This window comes from Amblyraja radiata, chromosome 9 (assembly GCF_010909765.2).
Source record: "Amblyraja radiata isolate CabotCenter1 chromosome 9, sAmbRad1.1.pri, whole genome shotgun sequence".
NCBI classification, from domain to species: Eukaryota; Metazoa; Chordata; class Chondrichthyes; order Rajiformes; family Rajidae; genus Amblyraja; species Amblyraja radiata.
Genome location: NC_045964.1, coordinates 68604488 through 68625507, shown reverse-complemented (window position 1 = coordinate 68625507; position 21020 = coordinate 68604488). Strand labels below are relative to the sequence as shown.

The following is a 21020-nucleotide window of genomic DNA, read 5'->3' as shown; positions in this document are numbered from 1 at the left end:
CCAGCTTTTAGTGTCTATCCTCCAGCAATCTGTTCTTTGCTCAACATTCCAGCATCTGCAGTTTCTTGTATCCCCACTGTCCCCACGGTCACCTTGTGATGGCTCTCTCTGAAACATCCCTTTGCCCCCCCCCCCCCCCTCCCCCAATCACTTAGCAACAATTCTTTGTCTTTGCCCTAGCATCTGCTTTCTGCATTCTGTGTCTGAAGGCCTATTTTATCCCCCTTATTGGTTCTGACTTGTAATGTTAGGTTAGTTCTTTTCCCCAGTGACCAGTATAGGAAGGAACTGCAGATGCTGGTTTAAACTGAAGATCGACACAAAAAGATGGAGTAACCAAGCGAGTCAAACAGCATCTCAGGAGAAATGAAAGAGATTCTGGTCGAGACTCTTCTTCAGTGACCTATGCTGTTAAGTATTTCCAGCGTTTTCTGTTTTTACTTTAGGTTTCCAGCATCAGTGATATTTAAAACAGAATTAACAAAGAATCGTTGAGCCATTGAATATTTTAGGCAAATGACCTGTCAAGAAAACTGGTCAGTTTTAATATCAGGTGTCAGGTCTTTGGAGTGTAGGAGGAAACTACAGCACCCAGAGAAAACCGACATTGTCACAGGGAGGATGAACAAACTTCGTACAGACAGCACCTGTAGTCAGGATCCACCCCGGGTCTCTGGCGCCACCGTGCTGCCCATTATAGTCACATATAACTGGGTACTTAATTTCCGGCATGGATCCAGTGGGCCGAGGATCTGTTTTTGTGTTGTGTTGCTCTGCAACTTCAAGCCCAGTAAGTCCTGCCATTGCCTTGCTCAACATTTATCCCACAGGCAACATCTCAAAAAACAATTCGCAAGTTTTGTTAAGTTTCCTCTTACAAAACAGCAGTAACCCTGTTGAAAAACAAAACATTTGACTGTGAGCTTTGACATGGCCTGAGACGGTGAAAAAATTCCAACCTTCATATCCTTCTCAACACCTTAAATCTGCAAACGTGCATTTGCTACACATTGCTGCATTGTTTCCGAAACACCTATTTGACTGTGAGCTTCTGATGGCGACGTTATCATTTTACTAACACCCTATTTTTTTGGCACAGGATTCTTCCTCAACTAAATTTATCTTGAATGTATCAACTGCCTTGGATATACTATCAGATGAGGTATGTAGATTTTATAACACATTATGATTATTCCTATCAACCCCCCCACCACCTCACCTCTATCCTGACACCATGTTGATTTGTAGTCCTTATAATAACAGTAGCCTCACACCATGTCAGGTTATATAGAGTTTATTAGGAACATGCAACACAAGTTCTCACTTGAGAGTTCACTTTAAGACTAACGGAATGCAGTAGACCGCGATGCTAACAAGCTAGTGGGCGTAACTACGAATGCATGACTCATAGCATGAGCCACTAATCGACACTTCTCCCCCCACAATCAGTCTGAAGAAAGGTCCCGACCCAAAATGTCATCTGTCCATTCCCTCCACAGATGCTAGCAAGAGTGAGCAACACCGGAAATTGGAGGAACAGCACCTCATATTCCGCCTGGGTTGCTTGCGTCCGGATGGCATGAGCGTTGAATTCTCCCAGTTTTGCTAGCCCTTGCTGTCTCCTCCCCTTCCTTAACCCTCGAGCTGTCTCCTCCCATCCCCCCACCCTCGGGCTCCTCCTCCTCCCTTTTTCCTTCCTTCTCCCCCCCACCCCCCATCAGTCTGAAGAAGGGTTTCGGCCCGAAACGTCGCCTATTTCCTTCGCTCCATAGATGCTGCTGCACCCGCTGAGTTTCTCCAGCATTTTTGTGTACCCTCCACAGATGCTGCCTGATTCGCTGAGTTAAAGTCATAGAGTCACACAACGTGGAAACAAACCCTTCAGCCCAACTCGCCCACTCTGACCAACATGTCCCATCTGCACTAGTCCCACCTACTTGCGTTTGGTCCATATCACTCTAAATCTGTGCTATCCGTCTACCTGTCTAATTGCTTCTTAGACATTGCGATAGTCCCTGCCTCAACTAAGCAGCTCGTTTCATAGACCCACCACCATTTGTGTGAAAACATTACCCCTCAAATTCCTATTAACCTCTCAGTTCCTCCAGCACTAACCACAGTGTCTGGGGATCGTTGGTCGGCGTGGACTCAGTGGGCCGAAGGGCCTGTCTTCACGCTATCTCTAAAATAAACTAAACTAAGCAGCTTATTTAGTTTACAGCACAGCGTGAAAATGTCAGTGCCAACTCTACCGAGAAAAATGAAAGTAATTTCACTTCTGCACTCCCAGCCGAGACGTTTGATGTAAGCTCCTCAGCAAGAAACACTAACACATGTAATTGTGTCTATACTACATCACCTCAACTTATCTTTTCTGCAATCTCATGTCTAATTAGGGACAAATAATTTGATTAGGTCTGACATTTTCCAGCTCCATCTTCCAAGTGTTCTAACTGGTTGAATATAACAATCTACAATTCTAATAGGTAATGGCAGGAAACTTATCTATTAAATCATTCAAAAATGTAAAGGAGGTAACAGCAAGCCTATCATGTTACCTCCTTCGCTAAAATGTAAATTTATTTCTGTCCTGTGCCTCCTCCACTGTCAGTGAGTCCCAGCCAGGGTCGCCAACTTTCTCACTCCCAAATAAAGGCCAAAAGGTCAAAATAAAGGGACAAATTCCCGACGGCAATTCGTTGACTGACTCGGCCGTGGCTGGGTGAATGATGAGTCGACCCGGTTGCTGGACCGCACACAAAGCCCAGCCGGCGGGCCAGCTGAGGAGTTTTGGCCTGGACACCGGACTTTGCATGCGATGTCGCGCGACGTGGGCCAAAACTCCTCGACTGGCCCGCTGGCTGGGCTTTGTGTTCTGCTGCACGCAAAGTCCGGCACCCCATCCAACTCATGAACCGATGATCGGCCACGAGAAGGAGGGGTGGTAGTGTCGGCGGTAAGCGAAGGTCCGAAGGTCGGACAGCTGGCCAGGCTGACTGTCCCCTTGATTAAATTTTATCTCTGTAGGCTTTGTTGTCACCTTCTCCCAGCTAACTATGATCTATTCTACATTTTCTTTGAGCTGCATCCCCTTTGATCTCATTTTCACACCTTACACTTCCTTATCTCTGTGCCTCCCTCTCCCCTGACTCAATCTGAAGAAGGGGCTTGACCAAAAATGTCACCCATTCATTCTATCCAGAGGTGCTGTCTGTTCTGTTGAGTTACTCCAGCATTTTGTGCCTATCCTCGCTGTAAACCAGCATCTGCAGTTCCTTCCAACACATTTTACGAAAATGTTATTGATTTAACGATTTTATGGGGACAATGAACTATAATTGCAATGCTAAATCCAATTCGGTCTACCATGGACAATTGGAAAGCCATAGAGACATACACCGCGGAAACAGGCCCAACTTGCCCACAACGGCCAACGTGTCCCAGCTAAACTAGTACCACCTGCCTGCGTTTGGACCATATCCATCCATAATTGCTTTTAAAACATTTAGACTGCAGACCTCTCTCCTCTAATAAAGCTATTGTCTGTGAGATATGGAACTTTTGCCAAATTGCGTTTTGTCTCAGCCAAGGTATAAACTACCAAAATAAGTCTGAGTTTGTACTTCAGTGTAAATAATCACACTTACGCACTTCAGTCATGCTTCTCTGTAAGATTTGATGTTAACAATTCCCTTGCCAGGAAGACAGAGAACGAAAACTATTTCTTCAAGATTGCCATGTTGTTAAGGAATTAAAATGGCGGATTGAAGAACTGGTTTCTGTGGTCAATTGCCCTATAACTCTGAGTCTAAAGACACGTGTATGTGAGGCATCTATTTTTCAAACAATTTGGGGAATCTAAGGCCTCTGTTTCTCTCTTAACCTAGAAGATTAATCTCCATAATACGCTTTCTCTTATTCTACCATAGATACAATTATGTCTCTTATTAGTCATAAATTTGACCAGATTTTAATCAACCATAATTAGATTGTTATGATCAGCTTACAAATCAGTGATTTGCAAGATGGGACTGGAAATGTTATTTGGAAAATGGGTGTTATTGGATAATAACACAGAGAGTGGTGAATCTGTGGAATTCTCTGCCACAGAAGGTAGTTGAGGCCAGTTCATTGCCTATATTTAAGAGGGAGTTAGATGTGGCCCTTGTGGCTAAAGGAATCAGGGGGTATGGAGAGAAGGCAGGTACAGGATACTGAGTTGGATGATCAGCCATGATCATATTGAATGGCGGTGCAGGCTTGAAGGGCCGAATGGCCTACTCCTGAACCTATTTTCTATGTTTTTATGTTTCTATAATAAATTTCAGCTCTCATTTATTGCATGTTTACGCTATTAAATTATACAGAGAACATTTTCTGATATATAAGCCATGTTCCTTATAATGCTACATAATATGTGAGTTTTCTGTTTTAACAAACATGCAACAAATCTGTTTTCCAATGATCAATGCTTGAATTTCTTTCATTTTTTTTCCTGGACAGTTAAACCACAGAAAGAGTCTGCCTGCTAAGTAGAAAGTGGTAGATTTTTCTGGGTTGGTGAATCCATGAGAGGAATAGATAGGCTTGATGCACAGAGTCTCTTGCCCAGAGTAGGGGAACGAGATCTGTGGTCATAGGCTTCAGGTGAGGGGGGGGGGGTTGTGGAAAGATCCTGAGAAGTAACCTTTTCACACAACGGGTGGTGGGCGAATGGAACAAGATGCCAGAGGAGGTAGTTGGGCCCCCTATCTAAGGGGGAGAGAGGGGGAGACGAGAGGGAGAGAGAGGCGAGAGGGAGCGAGGGTGAGAGAGAGAGCGAGAGGGTGAGAGAGAGAGAGAAGGCGAGAGGGAGAGGGAGGGAGAGGGAGAGGGAGAGGGAGAGAGAGAGATTTAATGTGCAAAGTATGAATATCTTCAATACGTTCTAGCTTAGAGTGTACAGAACTGGAGCAGTGCCATGATATTGGCAGGATATAAAGCTAGAAAAGCTAGACAATATTGCATATATAAAATGGGTTACTTCACACAATGAATGGGAGAAGAGTACACTGTGTGAGTTCACATTGGGATGGAAATGAGCCTCCTGTTAATATTCGAAGAAAATGGCATAGCCATTGCTTTTATAAGCCTTGTATTCTTTGTTCTTCTTCAACAGACCCAAATGGGGCATGTTGCCATGGTCACTTGATGCACAAGTGGCTTGCAGGGTGTTCATCAGAACTTCACTGGGGCAGTGGGGTTCAAACCATGAAACACATAAACACATTCAGTCCACCACCAACATTTGATGGTGATGTGACAGAGGTACATTTTATCTCCTTGAGTGGATTCGACTAGTTAACTGACATCAAACTAGAAATCACCGCAGCTTCAAGCCAAACATACAAGAGTCAGTGTGTTGGAAGGAACTGCAGATGCTGGTTTGAACTGAAGATAGACACAAAAAGCTGGAGTAACTCAGCGGGTCAGACAGCATCTCCGGAGTAAAGAAACAGGTGACTTTTTGGGTCGAGACCCTTCTTCAGACTGAGAGTCAGGGGGAAGGGAAACGAGAGACATAGACGGTGATATGGAGAGATATAGAACAAATGAATGAAAGATATGCAAGCAAGTAACTGTAATAAAGGAAACAGGCAATTGGAGATGAAATGGAACTATTTGTCACTGCTCTTTTCAAAAAAATGTTTAAAATGTCCCCCGTGGATCCAAATACCAATGAAACTGTTGATTCAAGGACCCCAGCACATTTGTGTGAATTTCCAACACTTCAACACATGAGTTTCTAAGTCATTCTCTAATTTCTCCTATTTAAAACTTTTCTCCTATAAGTCTGGGCAATAAATCCATGAATCTAACATTGCTTCTTTCCAAGTCTTGCAAAAATGACAGTTCTTTTCGTTAGCCATTGGCAGTAATCAATATCTGGAACATATCAAGACGTGCCAGTTGAATTCTTGTGTCATCTATATTAGTGACTGGATAACAATCAGGGAAACAAAACAAGGCAGTGCGTGTTTCGTTTACTTTCTCTTTGCTCCTATTCTGCGATACTGAGACCAATTGGTCACTAGAGTTATGCCGACCTACTGTGCAAACTGTAGGACAAAGTCTGTAAACCTTTAATCTATCTATCTATCTATCTATCTATCTATCTATCTATCTATCTATCTATCTATCTATCTATCTATCTATCTATCTATCTATCTATCTATCTATCTATCTATCTATCTATCTATCTATCTATCTATCTATCTATCTATCTATCTATCTATCATGGCAGTTTCTATAACATTCTCAAAGTCCAACTTCGATAGTCATTACTCCTCACGACAGTTTACGCACTCACGACACGCTTAACATAATGAAAACGAATCTTCCAAACGTTGTTTCATGATTAATTAGTCTTTTATTGAAGTAGCTCATTGCAAAGAAATAATCCATCACTTTCCGTTCTTAACCATTGTTCCATTCACGTCATATAAATCATATGAAAGTTTCTTCGTCTCATTAACGTGTGTGTTGTGATCATGATTCATGTGTGGTAAAACACTGTATTCTCACCATCCTTCCGAGACCCAACTGACTCCTAATCTATGAGTCTGCGCGTGTCTCCTCTGGAAATAGACACGCCACTTCTACGTATCAAATCCCACCTACAAAAGTACTGACAGATAAAAACTAAAATATTGAAAATGTTAGACATGGCTATAATATACTGACTTAAGCTTAATGGCTTCTACACTATCTATCTATCTGTCTATCTGTCAGTCTGCCTGTCTGTCTGTCTGTCAGTCTGCCTGTGCCTGTCTGACAGTCTGTCTGTCTGTCAGTCTGCCTGTCTGCCTGTCTGTCCATCTGTCCGTCCGTCCACCCATCCATCGAAAACCCACACAGTCAGAGAGAAAACACACAAACTCCATACAGCCAACACCCGTAGTCAGGATCGAACCCGGGTCTCTGGTGTTATATAAGGCAGCAGCTCTACCCCTGTGCCACTGTGCCGCCCCTAATATTTGAAAATCTGCCACTTTATTAAGTCACATAGTTCCATTGAAAGTTTTAAAACCTAATTAAATATAGACTTGCCTGCTTTCTAAAAAAATATTCCCACTCTTTAACATTGCTGTATTTTTTACATTTCTGGGTTTTTTTTAGATTTGATCGAGCTAGCAAAATCTTTGCCTTTATTTTGGCCTGTGCTTTGAAATGATATTTTCGTTGATGTAGGGAAGGTATGAAGAATCCGTGCCCTGAAATGAATAATAATGACAATTTATCTCCAATACACAGATGCCCAGGACCATAGTGAACCTCGTGCAGTTGCTTCCAATAGATCATTTCCAGCCAGTCAACAGTGGCTCTCCATTATGCAAACTTCAAGGGTATGTTATTCCTCTTTCATCATTTTGGTGCCATTGCTTGCCTATTTCTTGTGGTTTTGAATGAGTTGTCTAGGAATGTTAATTTTTTTTACTCAACATAGAAACATGTCTAATGTAAATTTCTATTTCCCAACTTCAGTGTGGGAGTTTTTCCCACTGTCAGGCACGGATTAGACATGAACCCCCAGCCTCTGAAATAGTTGATTACTAATGTAAGGCATTTGGTGGAGTTAAAATATGTCGCATATTTTCCATTTACATCTGACACACATTTAACTCTGGGCTGATATTCCCAGCCCTTCTTTAATGAAGACATTTCCTTTAGCTGCAAGTTCTTGCAACCACTAAAATGTTCTATTTATGTTGTTGTTCTGTGTTTAATTTACTGCAATGATTAATTCATGTGAGTTGCAAATTCTGCTATTGAATTCTTACTTTGATAGCTAATACACTGGGTGGCGCCAGCAATGGCTGCCTCGTCAACAGTCTGTCTGTCCCTTCCTTCTTTTGTTGTTAGTTTGTAGGTGTTAAATGTATGTTTTAGTGTTCTTTAGCTTGTTCTATGTGGGGGAGTTGGGGGGGGGAGGTTGGGGGGAACGTTTTCTAATCTCTTACCTCAACAGAGTTGCGATTTTTTCCGTATCATATCTCCATCCGCGCTGCGGCCTAACATCGAGGAGTTTGCGGCCTTTGCTGGAGACCGGCTTCGAGAGCTCCACTGCGGGTGCCTGCAGACTTTAACATCGTGGAGCTCGCGGTCTCTGGTCAGAGACTGACTTCGGGAACACCAAGCCGCAGGAGCTTCGAGCGCCCCGACGTGGGAGTTTCGACCGCCCCGAAGCGGCTTTGATCGTCGGCTGCGGGAGCTTCGATCGCCCCGACTGCGGATTGTTCGACTGCCCAAACCGCGGGAGAATAAAGAAGAAGAAGAGTAGATTTTATTGCCTTCCATCACAGTGAGGAACGTGGGGAATCCACTGTGGTGGATGTTTATGTTAACTTTTATGTAGTTGTGTGTCTTGTTGCTTTTTGTTTAGTATGGCTGTACGGTAATTCGGATTTCACTGTACCTTAATTGGTACATGTGACAATTAACCTTGAAACCTTGAAACCATTAGCGGGTGACATAGTGGATTCAAATATTTTTTAAACATTGTGATAGTACCTTATTTCTGGTTTTGTTTCAGATACCAGCATCATCAGATAGTGAAAAATCTGATATGTTTATCTTCGCTCTGCTTGTTACATTTGTTTTGATTGTATTCATGTGCAGTATTTTCTGTTTCGATTATTTTACATGTACCTCGGCTCATGTGACAATAATAAATTTACACCAAAACATCAATAATCTGGGGGCATAGGTTTAAGGTGAAGAGTAAGAGAGTTAGAGAGGGTCTAAGGATGTTTTTTGAGAAGGCAGGTGGAATGACAATATTTAAAAGGTAACTGGACAAGAACATATGTGGCATGGTGACACAGAGGTAGAGTTGCTGCCTTACAGCGCCAGGGACCCGGGTTCAATCCTGACGACGGGTGCTGTCTGTATGGAGTTTGTACGTAACTCCCTGCGACCTGCGTGGGTTTTCTCCGGGTGCTCCGGTTTCCTCCCACATTCCAAAGATGCACAGGTTTGCAGGCTAATTGGCTTGGTAAAATTGTAAATTGTTCCTAGTGTGTGTTGGTTAGTATAGTGTGCGGGGATCGCTGGTCAGAGCAGACACGGTGGCCTGGTCCGTGTTGTATCTCTAAACTAAACTAAACTAAATTAAACTTGAATCTCCAAGGCATCGAAGGCAATAGACCAAGTGGTGGTAAATTAGATTAGTGTAGATGTTTGGTGCAGGCATGGAGAGTCAAAGAGCGTGTCTTTCCCCTGTTTGATTGTCTGGCTGTCACTTAACTAATATCAATTTGGCCAAGCTGAGAGTTGAATTCATTCTTTACACGGTAACCATAAGAGTGTACGTTTGGAGATACAGTTTGGATAAGTTTGGAAACAGGGCCTTCAACCCAATGAGTTCCCGTTGACCAATGACCATCCGTACACTAGTTCTATTCTACAGACTAGGGACAATTTACAGAAGCCACTTAACCTACAAACCCACACGTCTTTAGTATGTGGGAGGAACCTGGAGCAAATGGAGAAAACAGAGGGAATGTACAAACTCCGTGCAGAGAGCATTCGTGGTCAGGATCAAACCCGGGTCTCCGGCACTGTGAGGCAGCAACTCTAATGCCCCGCCACCATGCCACTGTGTGATGCTCTGACTATCATTCAATTGTATTGTTAGCAATTTGGCCAGAGTGAAATCCGAATTAATTCATTACACGATAACCATTAGACCATAAGACACTGGAGCAGAATTAGGCTATTCTGCCGCTCGATGTAATGGCAAACCTATTTACTTTTAATTGTGGTGCCCATTAAAGGTGATGTTATTGTCCTTGCAGGATATTATGCCCGTGTTTAAACAACTCTGGTGCTAATTCGGATCAACTACAAGAATTACACAAAATTAATAGAGAGTTTCAGGTAAGAGATTCCAATGATGAACTGTTTTATTAGCCGCCACAGTTGAAGTGTACATGGTGATGAAGATTGGTGTTGCTGAATTTCATTCCTCTTTGAAGCAGTCGTTTAGAAAAACTTGTTTTGCCTTCAGCGCTGAAACACAGATGTTGCTTCAGATCACTGCTGGCGTGCGGTCTCTTTAACACACACACACACACACGATGAAATTAATTATTTCTGACTGATAACTGCATGCATAACAGCTTTAATTGACGACGGATAAGAGAATCCATCATCCCCAGAGAGTTCAACACAGTCATTTTCAATTATGAGTTCAGGTGTCATTCTTAGAGAAATGATAAATAGCACAGCCCCTTAAAGCTGCGTTCTTCCACAATTTAAATGTAATTACTGCTTCCAGCCTGCGGAAATGCAGGGCACAGCTCGTAATCATTACGGAATAAAACAATTGCACTTTATCGTGCAACACGATGCTGTCTGCCAGTGCTTGAACACGTAAGATTATCATTTATAAATTAGTTTCCTACATTTCAACAACAACCACATTTCAAAGTTGCTTGTGCAGGAAGGAACTGCCGGTGCTGGTTTAAACCGAAGATAGACACAAAAAGCTGGAGTAACTCCGCAAGTCAGGCAGCATCTCCGGACAAAAAGGAATAGGTGACGTTTCGGGTCGAGACCCTTCTTTGGTGTTCAAAATTGGTTCATTGGGCTGCAAAGGATCCAGAAGCTGTGAAAAAAGCTGCAGAATTCAAGTTAATATTCCTGCTTTCTCCCCATATCCCTTGATTCTGTTAACCCTATAGAGCTATATCTATCTCTCTCTTGAATACATCTAGTGAATTGGCCTCCACTGCCTTCTGTGGCAGAGAATTCCACACAGCATCTTATAACATAGAACTCGTGTGAACGGGTGATCGATGGTCGGCGTGGACTCGCTGGGCTGAAGACCGCCACTACATTTTTGAATCAGTCAATTAATAACGTGCCAACACTTCATTACCATGTATGGATGGCCTTACCTTCTTGCCAGGAAATTCAGGTCTCATTTTATAAATAATGCAGATATATTAAGAAGAGAGGAAAGGTACCATAATGAACCCCAGGCTGCAGGTATTGTTTTGACTTCAACCCTGGAGAATTATAGTCCCGATGAATGGCCATTGACCTGAAATGTTGACCCACCCCTTGCCTCCACAGATACTACTTGACCTGCTGAGTTCTTCCAGCGGTTTTCTTTCTGCAGCAAATTTCACCATCAGCAGTCTCCTTTATCTCCATTCTAACTTAGGTCATAAGGTCATAAGTGATAGGAGTAGAATTAGGCCATTCAGCCCTAAATCGGGTACTCCGCCATTCAATCATGGCTGATCTATCTTCCCCTCTTAGCCCCATTCTCCTGCCTTCTCCCCATAACCTCTGAAACCTGTATTAATCAAGAATCTATCTATCTCTACCTTAAAAATATCCATGGACTCCACAGCCTTCTGTGGCAGAATTCAACAGATTCGCCACCCTCTGACTAAAGAAGTCCTTCTTCTCATCTCCTTCCAAAAATAACGTCCTTTACTTCTGAGGCTATGACCTCTAGTCCTAGACTCTCCCACTAGTGGAAACATCCCCTTCACATCCACTCGCACCAAGCCTTTCACTATTCTGTATGTTTCAATGAGGTCCCCCCTCATTTTTCTAAACTCCAACAAGCACAGGCCCAGTGCCAATAAACGCTCATCATAGGGTAACCTACTCATACCTGGGATCATTCTTGTAATATATACTTAATATATGCTTCTGGAGGGGATGGGCAGGTGGATACAATGGTCATGAAGGTATATGTAATATTGTCCTTCATTGATTGTGGCACAGATTGTAAGCGCAGGAGGGCTTGCCGGAGGTGTATTAGATAGTGAATCATAGGTAAACTCCATTCTCCAACTAATGGAATATATACTGCATCCAGTCATTGATGGATACCATGAAATATTATATTTTCATTATTGTTATAGTTAGTTTAATGCTGGCTTGAAAAAAATTATTGGAGAATTTGCCTGGTCAGATGTTCATGTCATTTGTAACCCAGTGAAACCTTTTATATTTGATTTGTGGCTGAGATACAGAATAGGAGAGCAAAGAGAAGTAGAATAAATAATTAAATCACAGCGAGAATGCTGCATATAACTCCATCCTTTTTTAGTTTAGATTAGAAATGCAGAATGGGAACAGATCCTTTGACCCACTGAGTCCTCAACGATCAATGATCACCCTGTACACTAGCACCATCCTACACACTAGCGACAATTTACAATATTTACCAACGCCAATCAACCTACAAACCAATTAAATGCTTTGCTGAAGTCCATGTATGCAACATCTACAGCCCTGCCCTCAGTGACCTCTTTGGTCACGTCTTTAAAAAAATCTCAGATTTATGAGACATGACCTCCCACGTAAAAAAACATTCCGACTATCCCTAATCAGCCTTTGTCCGTCTAAATGTGGGAGGAAACCGGAACACTCCAAGAAAACCCACGCGGTCACAGGGAGAATGTACATACACTGTGCAGACAGCACCCGTTGCCAGGATCAGACCCGGGTCTCTGGCGCTGTGGGGCAGCAACTCTACCGCTGCACCAGCGTACAGCCGTTAATGATGCATAAAGGAGGCTAACAGCACAGAGTGTACAATGGAGATTCACGAGAATGTTACCAAGCCTGGAGAAAAGAAAAGTCTGCCTAGATTGGGACTATTTTCTAAGGAAGAGCAGATTTAATCAAGATGTTTAAAATTAAGAGAGGTATAAATTCTATCAACCATTCCTCAGCCCACCTGGCCAATCGAGCAAGATCCTGCTGCAGTTTTTCACATCCAGCTTCACTATTTATTTGTCAAACCACCCACTTTTGTATCATCTTCAAACTTACTAACCTCTCCATCCCAATCATTGATATAGATGAAAAACAGTAACGGGACCAGCAAAGAAACCCTGAGGCACACCACTAATCACAGGCCTCCCGTCCGAGAAGCAACCTTCCACCATCACCCACTGCTTCCTTCCATGAAGCCAATGTTCTATCTATTCAGCTATCTCTCCTTGGATCCCATGTAATCTAACCTTCCAGAGCAGCCTACCATGCAGAACCTTGTTGAATGATTTGCTGAAGTCCATGTACACAACATCTACAGCCCTGCCCTCATTGACATTTTTGGTCACGTCTTAAAAAAAACCCAGATTTATGAGACATGAACTCCCACATAAAAAAACATGCTGACTATCCCTAATCAGCCTTTGTCCGTCTAAATGCCTGTATAACCTATCCCTCAGAATACTCTCTGGTAACTTTCCAACTGCAGATGTTAAGCAAACCTATAGTTCCAAGAATTTTCCCAGCGGCCCTTCTTGAATAGAGGCACAAAGTTTGCCACCCTCCAGTTTTCCAGGCACCTCTCCTGTATTTAAGGACGGCTTGTAAATTTCAACCAGGGCTCCTGCAATTTGATCTCTGGATTCCCACAATGTCCTCGGATATATCTGATCAGGCCCTGGAGATTTATCTACCTTCATACACGATAGTGCAAACTGGGAGGCTACAGAACAAGAGCTAGGATGTGGAAAATGCCAAGGTGGATTTTTCTTTTCACCAACATGAATACAGATAATCTTTTTATCTCACAAATTTCTAAATCTGTGAGGATGGGAAAGAATTTGGGGACTTTAGTGGGATGATGGATTTTGAGGATTTTAAATGGAGAAGAAAAGAAATAAAGATGCACGGTGATATTGGAAGATCTTTTAAGAACAATGGTTGTGTGATTGAAAGTCATGCCATTATTTATTTTTGGCATGTACTATTTTGAAATACCATTAAATGGATTTCAGGCACTCAAGTGCTGGGCCAAGCTGATCGTTAATTCCATTAAATTTCAAAAGAATATAAAGACATAATAAAGCAAAAATATACTGTATGGCTCTCAAGCTTGCTTTGCCATTGAGTACGATCATGATTCATCTTATTCGGGCTTCAACTCTTTCTTCACTTTTTCCATAATCCTTGAATCCTGTCAGAGGTTATGGGGAGAAGGCAGGAGAATTGGGTTAGAGATAGATCAGCCACGATTGAATGGTGGAGCACACTTGATGGGCTGAATGGCCTAATTCTGCTCGTATCACCTATGTCCTCCTCCATTTTATTATCTGCTGTGCGAAGAGCCCTCAGAATCCTAAATTTTTCCATAAACTAACCTCTTATTCATCTCAGCTCGCATGAGTACAACTGTATGGTCCTCTCATCAGCTAGAATGTGGTCCTGAAATCCCACTTACCTCATTGGAGACCTTTGAACTTTCTTTACTTGGACTCTATGGGACGTCTTTAATCAGACTTTATTGGACTTCAATGTTATATCTTGCTCTGAATAATATACTCTTTATCCTTTATCTGTGGACTGTGGACAGATTGATTGTATTCACGTCTAGTCTTTTCTTTAACTGGAGAGCATGCAAACAAAAGATTTTCATTGTACCTCGGTACACATGACAATAATAGTCTGAACTATAAACCAATTACAGGGCAAACCTGTTCAATTGTTGCTCACAATTCAACCCCTTCTTCCCAGCTACCAAACCAGTGATTTTTTTCTAAACTGTCTCCAATGCAGGTGTGAACACGTATAAGACCCAAGTTGTAAAATTGTGCAATGTGCTCCAATACTATCTCCTGAACATCTCCATAATATCTTGACCCATCACTCCCAGTAATGCAATGTCAATGGACATTCTAAAATGGATTTGACTTTGCTTACATTCAACGTCAAGTAATTACCTTTGACATGCGTTTTATTGAAAGATATAACATTCAATACGGTCATCCCCACCAAGCTCACCACCAAACTCCACCAGCTAGGCCTCAGCTCACCGATATGCGCTTGGATCCTGAACTTTCTCACGGAGCGACCGCAGGCAGTGAGACTGGGCCCGCACCTGTCCTCCACCATCACCCTGAGCACCGGCACACCACAGGGTTGTGTACTAAGCCCCATGCTCTACTCCCTCTTCACTCACGACTGTGTCCCTGCATTCGACACCAACACCATCGTGAAGTTTGCAGACGACACAACAGTGATTGGGCTGATCACCAACGGTGATGAAACAAAACACAGAGCGGAGGTGCAGAACCTGGCGGACTGGTGCTCACGTAACAACTTGGCACTAAACACCTCCAAGACCAAGGAGCTGATTATTGACTTCAGGAGGTCCCATTCTGGAGAACACGCCCCAATCTCCATTTATGGGGAAAGTGTGGAGAGAGTGTCCAGCTTTAAGTTTCTGGGCACTCACATTTCAGAAGACCTCACATGGTCCACAAACACCGCCGCGCTGGTCAAGAAGGCACAGCAACGACTGTTCTTCCTGAGGACATTAAAAAAGACTGGTCTGCCCCAACAGCTGCTGACAACGTTCTACCGCTGCACCACAGAGAGCATACTAACGTATGGCATCTCTGTGTGGTATCTCAGCTGCACAGAGGCGGAGAGGAGAGCTCTTCAGCGCGTCGTCAACAGAGCGCAGAGGATCATCGGGACAGAGCTACCAGCCTTGGAGGGCATCTACCACACGCGGTGCCTCAGGAAGGCCCTCAGCATCCATAAGGACTCATCACACCCCTGCCACGGTCTGTTTCAACTACTTCCCTCCGGCAGACGTTACAAGGCCTTCTACGCCCGAACCTCCAGACTCAGGAACAGTTTTATCCCAAGAGCTATAGCGGCTCTGAACCGGCCCTAATGAGTGCCCCCCCCCCCCCCACCCCCTTTGGACAGTCTCCCTCAGATGGTCACGTCAATCAATTCAGCTTGTTTATTTATGTATTGTATTTATTTACCTTTCTTGTACATCAGTGGAGCTGCACACTAAATCTCGTTGCACTGACGTGCAATGACAATAAAAGATATATTATTATATTATTATTAGGATCTGAAATATCATAAGATTATACTGTATATCTGTTCTCTTATCCCTATGATTTTACGGAAAATAGCTCACTGATTTCCCCCTCAGGCAAAACTGGAAGAGTTGGTTAAATCGGGAAAATATGACCAAAGAGAAGACTTTGCAGTGATTCTTCAGCCCTTCCTGAAAGATGTAGAACCTCCATTAAATGAGGTACATGATTTAATCTCATACTTTTTTCAGTGGAATTAGGAATGATGTGTATTGCGTGTAAGCTTTGTATAGCATTGAAGGCTGCAAAGCCAGATCAGCAGCCCTGATGGTGCGGCCATGAAAACAGAAGTCCAGGGATGTTTTTAGAAGGCACTGTCTGAAAAGAGGGCACGGTGGCGCAGCGGGAGAGCTGCTGCCTTGCAACGCTAGAGACACGGGTCCAAGGTGCCGCTTGTACGGAGTTTGTACATTTATCCAGGTGCTCCGGTTTCCTCCCATGCTCCAAGGACATAGTAGTTTGTAGGTTAATTGGCTTCTGTTCATTGTAAATTGTCCCAAGTGCATAGGATAGTGCTAGTGCATGGGGTGATCGCTGGTTGGCACGGTTTCAGTGGGCCGAAGGGTCTGTCTCTGTGCTGCATCTCTAAAGCTAAATGATGGAGGAAGTAGATTCTATGGCTTTCCAGAGGGATATGTAGGCAGCACAGTGGCCCAATTGTTAGCACCACTGTCTAATGGCATGTTGGCCTTCATAACAAGAGGAGTTGAGTATAGGAGCAAAGAGGTCCTTCTGCAGTTGTACAGTGCCCTAGTGAGACCACACCTGGAGTATTGTGTGCAGTTTTGGTCTCCAAATTTGAGGAATGACATTCTTGCTATTGAGGGAGTGCAGCGTAGCTTCACGAGGTTAATTCATGGGATGGCGGGACTGTCATATGTTGAAAGATTGGAGCGACTGGGCTTGTATACACCGGAATTTAGAAGGATGAGAGGTGATCTTATTGAAACATATAAGATTATTAAGGGATTGGACACGCGAGAGGCAGGAAACATGTTCCCGGTGTTGGGAGAATCTAGAACCAGGGCGTACAGTTTAAGAATAATGGGTAAGTCATTTAGAATGGATATGAGGAAAAACATTTTCACCCAGAGAGTTGTGAATCTGTGGAATTCTCTGCCTCAGAAGGCAGTGGAGGCCAATTCTCTGGATGCTTTCAAGAGAGAGTTAGATAGAGCTCTTAAAGATAGGGGGGTCAAGGGATATGGGGAGAAAGTAGGAATGGTATACTGATTGTGGATGATCAGCCATGATCACAGTGAATGGCGATGCTGGCTCGAAGGGCTGAATGGCCTACTCCTGCACCTATTGTCTATTGTCTCCCTACGCTGGAAACCCAGGTTTGCTCCTGATTTTGGGTGCTGTTTGTGTGGAGTTTGTACGTTCTCCCTGTGACCACATGGATTTCCCCTGGGCCCCCCGGTTTCCACCCACGTCCCAAAAGATGTTCACATTGGTAGGCTAATTGTCAACTGTAAGTAGTGCCTAGCGTGTATGATTCTTGACGTAGGTGGGTGGAGGGGTGACCTGATAAGAATGACAGGAGAGAAATGGCCAGGATGGACTCGGTGGGCCGAAAGGCCTGTGTTCACGTTGTATCACTAAAGTCTAAAGTCTAAATACAGATTTTATACCATGGTGTCTGGAATGTGAGTAAATTGAATATTAATAATTTTCCTTTTGCATTGTTCTGGAAATTCATCTTCCCAGAGATAGGAGCAGAATTAGGCCATTAGGCCAAGTCTACTCTGCCATTTAATCATGTCTGATCTATTTCTTCCTCCTAACCACATTCTCCTGCCTTAAAAATATCCAATGTCTTGGCCTCTGCCTTCTGTGGCAAGGAATTCCACAGATTCACCACCCTCTGACCAAAGAAAGTCCCCCTCATCTTCTTCCTAAAGGAACGTCCTTTAATTTTGAGGCTATGACCTCTGGTCCTAGACTCTCCCACTAGTGGAAACATCCTCTCCACATGCACTCTATCCAAACTTTTCACTATTCGGGAAGATTCAATGAGGCTCCCCATCATCCTTCTAAACTCCAGCGAGTAGAGGCCCAGTGCCGTCAAACGCTCATCAGCTCTAAAGCTCAATAATCTAAACAGCTGAGCTTTTCAGATTCCAGTAATCAATCCTCAATCCTTATCCAGTCACCAACACACCGCTGTGTTGGAAGGAACTGCAGATGCTGCTTTACACCGAAGATGGACAAAATAACCTGGAATAACTCAACAGGACAGTCAGCATCTCTGGAGAGAAGGAATAGGTGACGATTCGGGTCGAGACCCTTCTTCAGACTGAGATTCAGGGCAGAGGGAAACTAGAGATATGGAAGGGTATGGTGTGAGAAGGACAGATCAAAGCAGATGACAATCAAAGAAATGTGCAATGGTTCATTGTTAGCTGAGGGGAAGGTGACAACGAGGCAAACAAACAGTTCAATTCATCAGGAGGACAGTGAAACTGATCGGAGAACTAGGGGGGGGGGGGAGGGACAGAGAGAGAGGGAAAGCAAGGGTTACTTGAAGTTAGAGAAACCAATATTCATACCGCTGGGTTAAACCAGCATCAGCAGTTCCTTCCGACACACGGCTGGGTTGTAAGCTGCTCAGGCGAAATATGAGGTGCTGTTCCTCCAATTTGTCACCGTGTTACATGGTTGTGTTAACGTCAGTGCATTCCAGAAGTATTTAATTAAAACGATACAATACGATAGAACTTTATTTATACTAGGAGGTAAATCGGTCTGCCAACAATCATAAAACATAACAAGATACATCAAATATGAAATTAAAGTGACGAATGGAAAGTCCAGGATTGGGGATGTGCAAAGATTGGGGAGGAAGGGATGGGGGGGGGAAGGGAGTCAGTCTACCCCACGACAGAAGGGGGAGGAGTTTCCCTGATAGCCACGGGGAAAAAGTATCTCCTATGGCGTTCTGTGCTGCATCTTGGCGGAACCAGTCTGTTGTTGAAGGTGCTCCTCAGGTTGACCAGTGTGTCATGGAGGGGGTGAGCTGTATTGACCAAGATGCCCCAGTAGTTTGGGCGGCATCCTCCCCTCCAAGACCGCCTCCAACGAATCTAGCTCCGCCCCCAAGACGGAGGAGCCAGCCTTCCTGATGAGTTTATTAAATTCTGTTGGCATTCGCCCCCCCCCCTTCGCCCTGCTGCCCCAGCACACAACAGTGAAGAAGATAGATAGAACATCTGCAGCATCTTACTGCAGATGCTGAAAGAGTGGAGCCTCCTCTGAAAGTACAGCGAATTAAGCAAAGTTCTTTGGACCACTGCGATAAGATTTTTTTCTTCACATTTATCTATTTAGACTGGCGGGATTGATTTTTCAACATTTAGCCCAGACTGTTTCCACCTTAGCATCAAAGGGCACAAGGCAATGGCAACGGCACTTTGGAATAATATGGTAAGAAACCCTGCCCTCAACACCTTGATTTCTAGCTTTGTAAACTAAGCCACATCCTTAAGATAAGTGACAATTATTTTTTTAATATGAGTGAATAATGTATTAAAATGAACTAAAGGAACACTTACAATACATGAGATGATGCACTCTCTTATCATTGGCATGGAAATGGATTAACCATGGGTGTAATACAAATGGGATCATTATATCCAAGGCAATGTTTTCTCCAACAGGCTGTTATTGGAAGCTTATTAATGTTTGGGTATTGCCCAGAGTAGTGGAATCAAGAACCAAAGGACATAGATTTAAGCTGAGAAGGGAAAGATTTAATAGGGGTCTGAAAGGTAACTGAAAGGTGGGTGTATGGAACATGCTGCCAGAGGAGGTAGTTGAGTTCACCTATGATAGAGAAGCAAGTGTCACCAAACTTCTGAATTCTCTGGGGTGGAACCCTCTCCAAGACAGACGTGAAGCTCACCGTTTGACCTGTTTTTACTAAATGTTAAATGGTCAGCTCGACATAGACTACAAGACCTACACCAAACCCAAACCAATTAGGAGCAGACGGGGGCATTCGATCCAATTTGTGATCCCAGCTACAAAGACAGATGTGTACAGCAATTCGTTCTTCCCCCGCACAATTAAAGCATGGAATAATCTCCACCCAACTATAGTTACCCAACCAGATGCAACTAAATTTAAAGTAGCTCTTTCTTCCCAATAACCCTTTCTGGCTTAAGCCCTCCCTCCACCACCTCCAGTTTAAATTCCATTTGGAATATTTTGGAGGACCAAGAAACCAAGAACCAAGAGGTAGATACTATAATAACATTTAAAGCATATTTGGACAGGTACATGCATAGGGAAGGTTTAGAGGGATATAGGTCAAATGCAGGCAGGTGGGACTGGTGTAGATGGAGCATCTTGGTTGGCATGGGCAAGTTGGGCTGAAGGGCTTGTTTCCATGCTGTAAGACTCTCCTTGGAGAGGTTTATGTGAACACCGAGAAGAGGGTTTGTGCATTTACACTATTGTGCAAACTGAGAAGTGAGTCTGTGTGCATTTACACCACTGCGCACACTGAAGGCACTATTTGAAATGCATAACATACGAAAGTGTTCTTATATAATGAAGAGCAAGCTGACCAAGTCTCATAACACCTGGTTATCTGCATGCCACTAATTTGAAATGTTGATGGATCTTGAATTGTCGTGCTATTAATTTGCGTTTTTTGCTCCTCCTCTGTTTTAGTTCCAACCCGAGGGCCACAAAGTGGGAATTAACTCAGTTTTCAAATCAATGCAGCTCATTTGTCCATCAAAGGTACAACAGAAGAATACAATGAACACCGTAACAATGTTGCTCCGTATTCAGGAGTTAGTCAATGCATGTTACTACGATCTTTTATGAGTTAAGAAGAACGTATTAATATTTTAGGACACAAAGTGCTGGGGCGACTCAGCGGGTCAGGCAGCATCTCGGGAGAACATGGTTTGTTGACGTTTCAGGTCGAGACCCTTCTTCAGGCTGATTGTAGGGGGGAGGAAGAAAGCTGGAAAAGGGGAGAGGCAGACCAAATTGCAGCTGATAATAGGTCGACACAGGCGAGGGGGGTTTGGACAGGGATTTTGAGGCAATTTTGTCGTCCAGTGACTGATGTGGGAGTCATCCAGTTTT

General features: G+C 43.5%; 1 long non-coding RNA gene across 1 annotated transcript; it reads left to right on the top strand.

Moving 5' to 3' along the window:
• Positions 1 to 15990: 15990 nt before the first annotated feature.
• Positions 15991 to 20686, top strand: LOC116976607. Its single transcript, XR_004412997.1, has 3 exons — positions 15991 to 16078; positions 19248 to 19343; positions 20595 to 20686. It is a non-coding gene; the product is annotated as an uncharacterized LOC116976607 (long non-coding RNA).
• The last annotated feature ends 334 nt before the right edge of the window (positions 20687 to 21020 follow it).